This window comes from Ictalurus punctatus, unplaced genomic scaffold, assembly GCF_001660625.3.
Source record: "Ictalurus punctatus breed USDA103 unplaced genomic scaffold, Coco_2.0 Super-Scaffold_100046, whole genome shotgun sequence".
NCBI lineage: Eukaryota > Metazoa > Chordata > Actinopteri > Siluriformes > Ictaluridae > Ictalurus > Ictalurus punctatus.
Window position 1 is genome coordinate 2013339 of NW_026521087.1, and position 12790 is coordinate 2026128.

Sequence of the window (12790 nt, forward strand, 5' to 3'; positions counted from 1 at the left end):
TGGTTAGGTGTTCATGGAAGAGGCGGGTCTTTAGCTGTTTTTTGAAGATGGTGAGAGATTCTACGGTCCGGATTGAGGTTGGAAGTTCATTCCACCACTGAGGAATAGTTAGTGTGAAGGTTCTGGAAAGGGACCTTGCGCCACACTGAGTTGGAACTGCTAAATGTCGGTCGCTAATTGATTACAGATTGCGAGAGGGAACGTAGGTCTTCAGGAGAGAGTTGAGGTAGGAGGGTGCTGTTCCTGACAAGGTCTTGTAGCATCAAGGCCTTGAACTTGATGCGGGCAGCTACAGGAAGCCAGTGGAGGGAGATGAAGAGGGGTGTGACATGACATTACAGTTCCATATTTTACTGTCTCAAACATAAAATGATGAGGTAAGGAAGTAGGACAAAGAAAGTTTATAAAAGATAAATCGTCATTTTTTCCCCCTGTATTACTAGGATATTTATTATGACAAACTATTATTTCCGTCATAAAGCATTGTCTTAAAGGTATTGCAATGTTATTAAGATGACATGAAATGAATTCCTGGCTATGCCACTGTATACATATCATACATATCAAACATATCATATTTAAAAATGATTGAACAACTTTCTTCTTTCTTCAAAAGGGTCTTACAAAATCCCAGCAGCATGGAATGCCTCTTTTAAACTGAGCATATTTTGCTAGAAGCTATATATAGGCTCCTCTAGATGTACTGAAACGGTTTTGGTTGTTTAACATGTCTAGTAGTACAAAATCTGAGCTATTGTCTCGTATCCATATTTTGATCTGAAACCCAGTGTATAACGTCAACAAACGAATTGGCCTTGCCGTTCCAATACGTTCAGAGGGGGACTGTATGTACCTGTCTTGAAATGTCTTTAGTGTTAAAATTTAAAATGGTGCGCACAGAGACAAACGTCGACGTGTCCACAAGTGTCTGAACTGTGGTCTGCAGTCCCTTGTGATTTTCAGATAGGATTCTCATGACGTTTGAGCTAGCAGGTTGCCTCCTCCTTTCACTGAGGAATATTAGAACGTCAATTCGATGTTTTTCCCCCATTGAATTTGAATTTTAAATCAATAAATTAATTATATTTATTAATTTCAGATTAAAGCAAACATTCATCCTTTTTCAATTTCCCTTTTTTAAATTTTTACTTTTTTTTTTTTCAAAAATCAGATATGAATCAGCTTTGGCAACCTTCTACTACAAAGAAAAGTCTGAAACAAAACAGAGCAGTCATGAGTCGCGGGAAACGTTCCGGCCTGTGTCCAATAATTTGGTGGAAGAGTGGATGTACTACAGACCACTAAAAACAGGCGAGAGTGAATTCCTTCTATGAAGCAATCAAGTGAGAGACTCCCCATATTATGCTTACTGTAAAAAATATGTTGTAGGAGAAGACTCAGAGCTATTATCTTGGCAAAGGGAGCTAGCACCAAGTATTGAATAAAAGGGTGCCAATAATTGTTGCATACCTATAATTACCAAAGATATTTTTTGATAAACCTGTGTTGTGTTTGTAATTGTTTGATATCATGAGAGCAGACTATTTTTGTGATTTTTTTTTTAAAACAAAAGATCAAAAGGTTAAACAATAAAGATGCTTTTTTACAGCTCATATTTACCAAGGGTGCCAATATTAGTGGACGGTGCTGTATACTATAATATATTAGTTTTATTGAATTTTCTTCAGGTGAAAGAAAGGGCAGATGAGTGCATCAGAGCTTTGGATCTTCTGATTGACATCAATTCAGGAAAGTCTGTGGAAAATGTCTTGCTGTCTGAAATTGACTGGTCAAAACTGACCAGTTTACCAGTTTTTTTTTTTTTTAAATTACACAAAAATAGTCTTTATCCAAAAACATGAGTGTGTCCTTTGACATGTTTAAGTAATTAGAGCATAAATTATGAAAAAAAAACCCAACAGTATTTACAGTACAGTGCTTGGTATGCTTCTTTACAGAACTGTATATACTTGTGTAGAGTAGCAGTCATGGGCCATTCCTTTGGTGGGGCCACAGTGATTGAGTGTTTGTGTAAGGAAGTCAAATTTAAGTAAGTATTCATAACCTAAGAGGGTCTTAGCGTGTTCACCGGATCATCACACATCATTAAATTCATAAGATAGATCATACACTCTAGTGTAGGACATTTCCAGCAGATAAATCAGTCACTTTTAGCATCATTTAAATCAGTTAAACGTTATTTTGTGTGGTAGTCTGGAAAAACCTTCACGTGGTCAAATTTCCTACTATATATATATATATATATATGTATTATATAGTTCAAGTGGTATTATTGTCATTTCAGCCATATACAGCTGGTACAGTGAAATGAAACGATGTTCCTCCGGGACCACGGTGCTACATCAAACAACACACGAACCACACGAGATGACACGGATGTAATATCGTTCTGAAAACCACAAGTTTTCCTGAACTGTAACTGGTGTCTTATTTGTACACATCTCAATCACAAATAAAGTTAAACATTTTAACTCCCGGTTGCCTCAAAAGCAACGCTTTAAAAAAAAAAGTTTAAGGGTCCAAAAGTAATTGGACAAACTATCCATCACCCATAGACATCACCAGATGCTGGGTTTATTCCCTGGTGATGCTCTGCCAGGTCTTTACTGAAGCTGTCTTCACTTCTTTCTTGTTCTTGGGGCATTTTGTCTTCAGTGAGTGAACTGATCTAGATTCAGGGCAAGTGACTGACATGGCCTCTGCAAAACATTGCACTTCTTTGCCCTAAAGAAGTCTTGGGTTGCTTTCCGAGTAAGCTTCAGGTCATTCATCTGCACTCTGAAGCACCGTCTGATGAATCCTGAAGCATTTGCCTGAACGTGAGCAGGTAGTGTGGCCCTGGTACACGTCAGAATTATTCCCGCCGCTTGCGTCAGCGGTCGCATCATCAATAAATACAAGCAAACAAGTTCCACTGTCACTACCACACTATAACATGAGGTTGTATGCTTCAGACCATGGGCACTTCCTTCCTTTCCTTCTCCATGCTCTTCTCTTCCCATCATTCTTTCATCTGTCCACAGGGTGTTCTTCCAAGACTGTACTGGCTTTTTTGTTTTTGTCAAACTCTACCCCTGGTCTTTCCAGTGAGTTACCTCGACTTCATTTTGTTTGAGGCTATGTCCTGACTAACGTTAGCCTTCCTCACTAAAATGTATGGTCACGAGCTGCTGCTGGCTTCCAGTATCTTCCAGAATAGATTTCAAAATTCTTTGACGTTTTAAAGCTCTAAATGGCTTAGGACCCGTGTACCTCACTTAATGTTTTTCCATCTGTACCTCAGCACATGACCCGAGAGCCACCAATGTCAGCCTTCTTAAAACCCCCTCTGTAAAATAGAGGCACAGCGGAGAGGCCCCCCTTTTGTTCCTACTTTGTTCAAAACTGTGGAACTTGCCACCGTTTTCATTACTCAGTCAAGATCAATACCTTTTTTTATTTTTTTAAAAGAAGTGGCTGAAAATGTAAAACATGGGAACCAGGTTGGATTAACGCACTCTCCTCGCATACCGTTGATAAAAAGTCCTTTATTTTCTTGACAGAAACAAAATGATGAATGAAACTAGTTGAAATGAAACCTTCCTATTAAACTTAACGTAAAATTACTTGTTATGAATTGGCGTGGTCAAAAAAGGTGTGCTTCCCAGCTCTCCATATCCGTTCGCCCTGTCAGAAGGTTAACCTACGTCATGTACCTCCTGCATCACACATGACCCACGACCCAGGAGCAAACATCACCAAACCTCACAAAACGTAACACAATCCCAAATAACAGATCACGCTAGTTCCTTGCTACACCATTCAACCCCAAATTCCAATTCCATAATAAAAATGGCAAAATGGCCGTAACAGCCCCCTTTAGCAGAAATAACTTCTTGTAGATGTTTTGCGTAATTGTCCACCAGGCTTGCTGGAATTCTTGACCACTTTTCCATGCAATATTCTTTCAGTTGTAAGATGTTTGAGGGTTTTCTTGCATGTACTGCCCGTTTCAAATCCCTATACAGCATCTCAATGGGATTTAAATCCAGGCTTTGACTCGGCCATTCCATAATCCTTCATTTATTCTTCTTGAGCCGTTCCTTGGCGGATTTGCTCGTGTGCTTAGAATCATTGTCCTGTTGAAAAGTTCAACTTTCAGTTCAACTTTCGGACAGATGACCTCACAGTATCTTCATGCACTCTTTGATATGATGCAGAATTCATAGTTGAATCAATGAATGCAAGCTGTCCGGTCCCTGAGGCAGTGAAGCAACCCCAAAGCATAACATTTCCACCACCGTGCTTCACAGTTGGTATGAGGTGCTTCTCCTGAAAAGCTGTCTTTGGTCTGTGCCAGACATGTCTGCTGTTACTGTGACCAAACACCTCTATCTTTGATTAGTCTGTTCAGCGCACACTATTCCAAAAGGTCTGGTCTTTGTCTATATGCTCACTGACAAACTGTAGTCTTGCAAAGGCTTTTTCTGGCCACACCTCCCATGCAGGTCAAAACGGTGCAATCTCTTTCTGATTGTAGAAGCATGCACTTTCACACCAACAGCTGTGAGACTCACTAGCAGATCCTCAGATGAAATTTTAGGGTTCTTGGAGAGTTCTTTTTGCATCAGACTGTCTGATCTTGGGCTGAATTTGCTGGGACGGTCAGTCCTGGACATGGAAATTTTTTAAAATCCTTTGCCAGACTCGTAGACATACACAACCTTTTCTTTCTTTTTTTTTTTTTTACTGAAGGCCTTACAGAACACTTTACATCTTGGCATGATGACACCACACAGCTCAATAACAGGGAACACCAGATACTAGATATGAGAGGGGTTTAAATAAGCAGGTTCTAATTACTGGCACCCAATCCTGAACACCTGACACTTTACGGATTTAAAGGTGTGAACTAACTTTTTACATGTGACTGATTTTAGTTTTTTTTTAATGTTAATTTAAATTGCAAATATTATTACAAAATGCCAATTTTATGTGTCATTTGATAGTGTATCAACTTTATTAATAGGCACTGTTTCAAAGATGAGCAAATATTTGCTTGTCCAAATATGTAAACAAAAAACAAAACACTGTGGTGAGCTGAAAAGCATCTCCGCATGCACAAAACACCAGACCTTGAGGTGGATGAGCTACAACAGCAGCAGACCACGTCAGGTTCTTCTCCTGGGCACAAACTCACACAAACTTTTCATTTGTCCTGTGCATTCTATTACGTTGTTTATCATTTAATTTTACTACTTTATTGCACTGCATTTTGAGGTATTGTACATAAGAAAAGTGCTTTCTATAAAGCCTTTACACTACAAAATGCCCACAATCAGAATGAAATATTTTACGATGTCATTTTATATTTGAAACAATTTATAAATTAATCCATGTATTTCCATTTGAAATGTTTTGTCACTTGTCTTGTATGGGAATAAAAAACAATCCTGAGATGCAAATGAACTATAGGAAGATAAAACACTGGCACATGAAAAGCCTGACTGTAATAATTATTGTGTAATTTATATCCGTTTTACATATGATTTATAAATGGCAATAAAAAAAGGGAATGAAACATGTTTTGTGTGTGCATTGTTTAATCTCAAAAGCACCAGTGAAACTTGCACCTTGTTTATTTTTTACTGAAATTCTGATGTGGACCTGTAAAGAACAAGAACCGGGTCCACTATTTTGTGCTATATAAAATGAAGGAAAAGTACGAGACACTACTAAACAAAATGATGTTTCGATAGTTTTCCTCATCACAACACGTAACACATGCACTTTTAAACTCAACCTTTTATTAAACCAAAACGAAGCTGTAATGAATTTTCTTTACCGTCGCTTCTGAACAAACTGTTCTGAATATGTCTAAATAAAATAAATTTAAAAAAAGAGCACCGACTGATGAAGTAGTCTAGCCGCAGCTACTCTTTACTACCGGGCTCGCTCACCTCGGCCAGGGAAACCTGCCACTCCGTCACGAAGATGATGTCATCTTCAGACGTGTCCTCGATTTTAAGGGACAGATGCGTGACCATTTAAGCTTTTAACTCCTCTTCATCAGCTGGTTTCTGCAAGTCTGCAGAGCACATGACCGTCATCTGTATTAAAAAGCCACATCAAAGCGTATATACACCTGCTGATGGATCCGTGGTTCATAATCAAATGTAAGAGCTCACCAGAAGAGGCCGTGTCAGCAGTAAGATGTTCAGTCTCCGCCATACTGACTTGAATCTAAAATTTTAATTCAACACAAACACACAGCATGCAAATAAAAAGAAATAAAAAATAAAGTTTAAGTGCATCAACACTAGTGGGAGTAAACGATCATCACCATGTCTGATGTGATATCCGAGGCCTGTTCGGTCTCACTCACAAAGTCAATAACGTTATCTGTAAAAACGAAGAGCCAGATCAGCGAATGTTAGATTTCTAAAAAAAAAAAAAAAAAAAGAAACACATCCCTGATAAAAAGGTACTATTTTGCCGTGTGCGAGCATGTTTTTTGCAAAGCAAGATAGCATACCAATCACAGCAGGGAAATCAGGATCAGCAACAAGGTCCACATCCAGAGCCTACAAAACATCAAATTACACCTGGGATTAACGTGTGTTCTGGGTGATCCGCAAGTGGTCAGCGTGACGTACAGGGGCGAACGAGGTGTCCGACGTGTCTCACACCATGATCTGGGACGCATACGGCCGCATAACATTCGTAGAGTGGGCTCAAAAAAGCATCTGAATGTGTCTTGGAGAGTAACGAATGACCGCCTAATCGACTGCTTCATTACCATCGCTGGAAAATAAATACGTGATCATTGTGATTGTGAGTTCTCCTCCTCTGGGATAATGGAGAACGGTGACGCAGTAACAGAAGAGCTGAAAGCAGCCACTTCTCTTTGCGATCTCATCTCCCATTTATTTACAAGTTTTGTTAAGAAACCACGCGATCGAAACGTTTTAAATGGAAGGCCGGTGAATAAACGTGCACGACACCCTTCCTCTAGCCAAAATGACGCATGAAATCTGATCTCATGTGCCTGCTGGAGACATGGTCAAAATGCCAGGTATAAACACCAATGTGTTTTGGCTGTCCACTTGTGATTGGATCACTCGAGACAGATGTTAATACCAAATAATTAATTTATATTTACTGAAATAACTCAATTAAAATAAATTTTAAAAAGCGCACCTTCTCCTGTGACATTACGATGAAGGTATCCGGATCAGCTTCAGATCCCGTCTCCTGGTCCTGTAAAATGTGAAAGCTTTATATCTCTGGTCAATGTGTGCACTCAGAGTTAATATATGCGTTACATTTTTATTTTATATATATATATATTTATATTTTATATATATATATATATATAGGATTGTCTGGCTCACCCATTGAGCTCAGGGCGACCTATTGGACTAATACTCATTTTCATCTTGACCACTAACATTAGAACATGTGACTAAGACGTGTGAGCGGGTAGAAGAGCTGATGGGTTTCATCCCTGCGATACCACTGTGTGTGTGTATGTGATTGTGCCCTGCGATACCACTGGAGAAGGTACACTTTTGTCTTTATTCCATTTAATGTAACATCTAGTGTTTTTAACATCGATAGTTGTAGAACCAAACATTAAAGACTAGCCAATAACAATATTGGACTAGCATACACAATTAAAAATCACTTAGGTTTTTCTCACACTCTCTTCATGAAACTCACAGGACAGGGAAAATATGCATTATTAGATAAAAATCTTAAAAGTTCATGTGGCATGGACGTTAAAGTCATTTGCTTATGTCATGTTTCATGTAGATTATTTTTGCAGGAATGATGCCGTTTGTCAAATCATGTCGGATTTCCCACGTTAAATCATAGCACTTCTTCTCTGTCGGCACCACATGCGTGTTTGGGATGTATTTTCTCTTTGGCTATAGATAATTAAATTACACACACAAAATGTAATTTTTATAAAATGCATGCGATTAAAAAAAATTCCTTCATACAAATATGAATCATCTGGATGTAACTTACAGGCGGAGGCTAGTATGCAAATTTTTTGTGAAGATTGAAAAAACAAGTGTATTAGTCACATGATGCTCTACATTTATTTTTATACATAGTGCAAATACACAGCTATTTAAAGATGTGTTTATATTACATGATGGTGCTGAATATGTAATTAAAAAAAAAAAAAAAGAAACCAAAAGAGTAACGGTACCTGGGTGGACAAGCGTAGCTTTTTATGTGGGTTTTCTCCAGGGAAATTAAACCTCCCCCACTCCTTCTGGTAGAAGAAATACCTTCTAATAGAGGAAAAGGACTTTTTAAAGATATGACCAATATATGGTCAAAACACTTGCAGACATGAGCATATTGGTGGTGTTTGTCCAAAAAACTTACCTTCCAACACGATCTGTTTTTTTCAATTCACTTTTGTTTGGACGATCGTAGCGCTTCTTCTCTGTTGGCAACACACACCTCTTTAGGATGTATTTTCTTGGAGGCTTTGGCTGTAAATAATTAAATTACACACACAACATAATTTTTTTTTTAAATACATGCAATTTAAAAAAAAAAATTCTTCTGTATTTTTTTTCTATATTTTTAGGATTTCCCCTAAGTATAATCTCAACGTAAAAGTTGATGATTTCCATGATTTGATGGTAGCTTTTGCTTACTGCCATACCACTCCGACAGCTCTAGAGTGTAGCACCACAGAAGAAGTGTGTTGGCTGCAGTAGGTGAGAGGCTCACCAAAAGCTTGGTGTTTATTTTCATCTGTGTTTATATTATTTTTTCAATCCTCCCCGCAGTACAGGCTGTTTGGGAGGAGGTTAAACGTAGTTCGTGTGTTTGTTTAAAATTGATGATTTAAAGTCAACAGATGAGGCAATGGCAGGAGAAACATGACATGGACATGAAAAAGGACCGGATAAACGACAGTGAGATGGAAACAGAACAGAGAAAGAAGTCAGCATGGGGGTGTACACTAAAGAAGCTACAGTCACTGTGGATTTGGGAAATGTCAAAGATGCATGAGCAGAGGACATCAAAGCGGTGACGGAAAGAATTGGAGAGGGGAAAATCCTAGTGGTAAGACCAAGACAATCAAAAGAATATGAGGCAACACTCGAAAGTGAAGATACAGAAGAGTTAATGGACGGACTGAATCAAAGGTGAAGTGTGTGAAGTGAAAAGACTACAGAACAGGGATTATGTGGTCTCCTTCATGCATCTGCCTGTTTATTTGGATGATGAGGACATTTTAAAAAAGCTGGAGGGATGGAGAGTAACCCCCAATCTCTAAAATTAAAAGGAGAATGTATCCGGGCACAAACATTGAGGATGGGACAAGATTTGTAAAAACAAGGTTCCCGAGAGAGGTGATGTGCCTCCCGTAGAGCACCAAGATGGAAACGGCAGAAGGACCGCAGTACTTCCGGGTGATGCACAGTCACCAGGTGAAAACTTGCCGTCTGTGCATGAGCCCGGATCATGTGGTGAAGGATTGCCCTAATTTTAAGTGCTATAAATGTGATGAGAGGGGGCATTTTGCAAGAGACTGCAACACGGTGAAGTGCCTGGATTGCAGAAAGTTTTTAAAGTGTGAATGCTGGATGGAGAGCGAGGAGGGAGAAGAGGAGCAGATGAACGGGCAGAGACATGGAGGAGACGGCGAGAAGGAGCAAGAAGAAGAAACCAGAGGAACACAGGTCAGTGACATAGCAGAAAACACAGAAAATGGAGAACAGACAGAGGAATGCAATAAACAGAACGTGCAAATAGAACAAGAGGGAGAAATCTGGACACAAATAGACATGACTGAAAAGTGCATTGGACAGAGCAGAACAAAAAAAAACAAAGAAGTAATGAGCAATGTGCTGAAAATGAAAGTGAAGAGGGGGAAGAAATGGAGGATAAAACAGTGAAAACTATGAAAAGAAGGCGATCGATAAAGGTTATGCCAAGCTTGGAAGCCGCCAGAAAAAGAGTGATTAAAAAGGATGCGCTTAAACATGAAAACAGGTATGAGGGTCTAAAGGACTTGGAGGGGATTGACTGAAAAGATGAGTTTGATGTACGTTCTCCTCTGTTTTAGGATTTTAAGAATTGTTACATTTAATGCAAGAGGATGTAAGAAAAATGTAAGAAAATTTGAAAAAGTAAAAGAAATGTGAAAAGGAAGATGTTTTACCAGAAACTAACTGGAGAGAAGGGTATACAAGTGAAATAAGGAAAAGATGGAATGGGGAAATATTTTATAACAATGGTGATAAGTCTGGAAGAGGAGTAGCAATTCTAATAAAAGAAAATAGAGATACAAAATGTAAAATAGTGTATAAGGACACATTTGTGAAATGTATGGAAGTAGAGATGAAGAGAAGAAATATGAGTATAAGAGAAGAATATGAAGAGAAGAAAGTAATAGTGGTCAGTGTACAAGCACCAACAGGGGAGCAGGAAAAGAGAGAGTATTTTAAGTTTTTGAGGGAGTTTTTAAAGAAGCACAATCAAGTTATTATAATGTGGGATTTTATTACAGTGTTTAGTAAATTGGATATGGCTGAGGGAATGGTTTTTAAAACTGACACAGGAAGAAAAGAGCTAAAATTACTGATGGAAGACATGATTAATATATGGAGAGAAAGGAATGAAAAGAAAAAAACATACTCAAAGTGACAAATAGTCTAGAATTCTATGTGCAAAACAAGAATAGACTTTGTTTTATGTACAAGGAACATAGGCTTGTTTCTTCATACCTCATCCCTTCTATGAAACCTTCTAAGTGATCATAAGCCACTTTTTATGCAAATAGACTGGAGTACAGTGAAAAGAGGGCCAGGGGTATGGGTCTTAAACACAGCGGTTTTAAAGAATGAAGAATATGTTGAAAAGATAAAAGATATCATTGAAAAAGAAAATGGAATGTATGTGGAAGATAAAAGATTATGGTGGGAAAATGTGAAGTATGCAGTGAAAAAATTTACCATAAAATATTGCAGACAAATACAGAAAAGCAAAAAGAATAAGGAAAGAGAAACAAGGGAACGATGGGGAAAATAATTAAATGAGAAAGAAAAAGATATACAAAAATTAAAAGTAAAAGTAATAGATGAAAAACTGAAAGAAACTGAAGAAATATTAGTGTGAGGTTGCGAAGCAAAGCAAAGTATATAGTGGAGGAAGAAAAGTGCACAATTTTTTTAGCGCTAGAAAGGAGAAAGCTGAAACAAAAGGGGAAAATGTAGTAGTAGAAAAAAGAGGAAATTTTGAAAGAAATAAAAGCATATTATGAAGAGCTATTCATTAGAGATGGAGTAAAAGAAGAAGAAAAAGTATCACTATTGAAGCAAATAAAAACAAAAGTAGGAGAGGAAGATAAAAAAAGGATGTGATCAAGACATAAGAGAGGAAAAGATCAAAAAGCTTTAAGTGAATTAAATAGAAAGAAAAGTCCAGGTATAGATGGTTTGGGGAGTGAGTTTTATATCGTTTTTAAGGATTTTACAACTAGCACCTTAAAAGAAGTATATGATGAGGTTTTTAAGAAAGGAGAGATGAATCAAAGAATGGGATTGATGAAGTTGATCTATAAAAGAAAAGGAGAAAAGGGTAGACCTTAATAACTACAGACCGATTACAATGCTCAACACCGATTTAAAGATTTTGGCAAAAATTTTAGCCAACAGATTAAAAGTAGTAATGCATATAGTAATGTATAATTAAAACAAATCTAGTGTACAGTGTAAAAAGAAAACATATAGCAGACAACAATAAGCATAAAAGATATGATCAGGTACATGAAAATCGAAAACAGAGAAGGCTATGTAATTAGTTTAGACTTCAAAAAGCCTTTGACGGGGTGGAACATGATTATTTTTTGGAATTTTAAAGAGTTTTGGTTTCGGAGAGAACTTTACTGAATGGATTAGAATTTTATACAGGAGGCGCAATAACGAGAGTTAGCAGTCTGTAAAATGGCCAATAACAAGGCCACTGGGCCTGATGACATACCATCAGAATTGTGGAAGAGGTTAGCAGAACCAGGAGCTTATTTCCTGACAACCCTTGTTCAACAAATTTCCTGATGATGGCATTCCAACTGCATGGAGAAAAAGCTATCTAGTGCCTTTGTACAAAAACAAAAGGTGACATAAGACTCTGTGGGAACTACAGGGCTATAAAACTGATATCACACACCTTTAAAATCTGGGAACCGGTAATAAATAGAAGATTGATGCATCTAACTAAGGTCACTGAAAACCAGTGCAGATTTGTTGCAGAAAAATCAACAACCGATACTATACATTCGATTCAAATCCTTAGGGAAAAGCAGAGACAACAAGAAAGATCTACACATGGTGTTTATAGATTTAGAAAAAGCTTTTGACCGTGTTCCGAGACCACTAGTATGGCAAGCTCTACGATCACAAAAAGTGCCCGAATGTCTCAATATAGTGGCCGACGTGTACGGAGGTGCAACCACTAAGAAAACCACAATACCACATGACCAGAAAAGTGCTGGAGCTTGGTACAGGAAAGAGAAGCCGTGGAAGACCTCACCTAAGATGGATGGATGTTATAAATAAAAGACCTCACTAGAGACAATATAGACCCAACAACGATCTAGAACAGAACAACCTGGAGACAAAAGATTAGGAGAGCCGACCACAAGTAGATATGGGAAAAGGCCGGACAAAGAAAAAGCACGATAAGGAGAGTAAAATGTAATGGGTTTTTAACAGTGTTTTAAAATAAAAAGATCCATAAGACAAGGATGCCCACT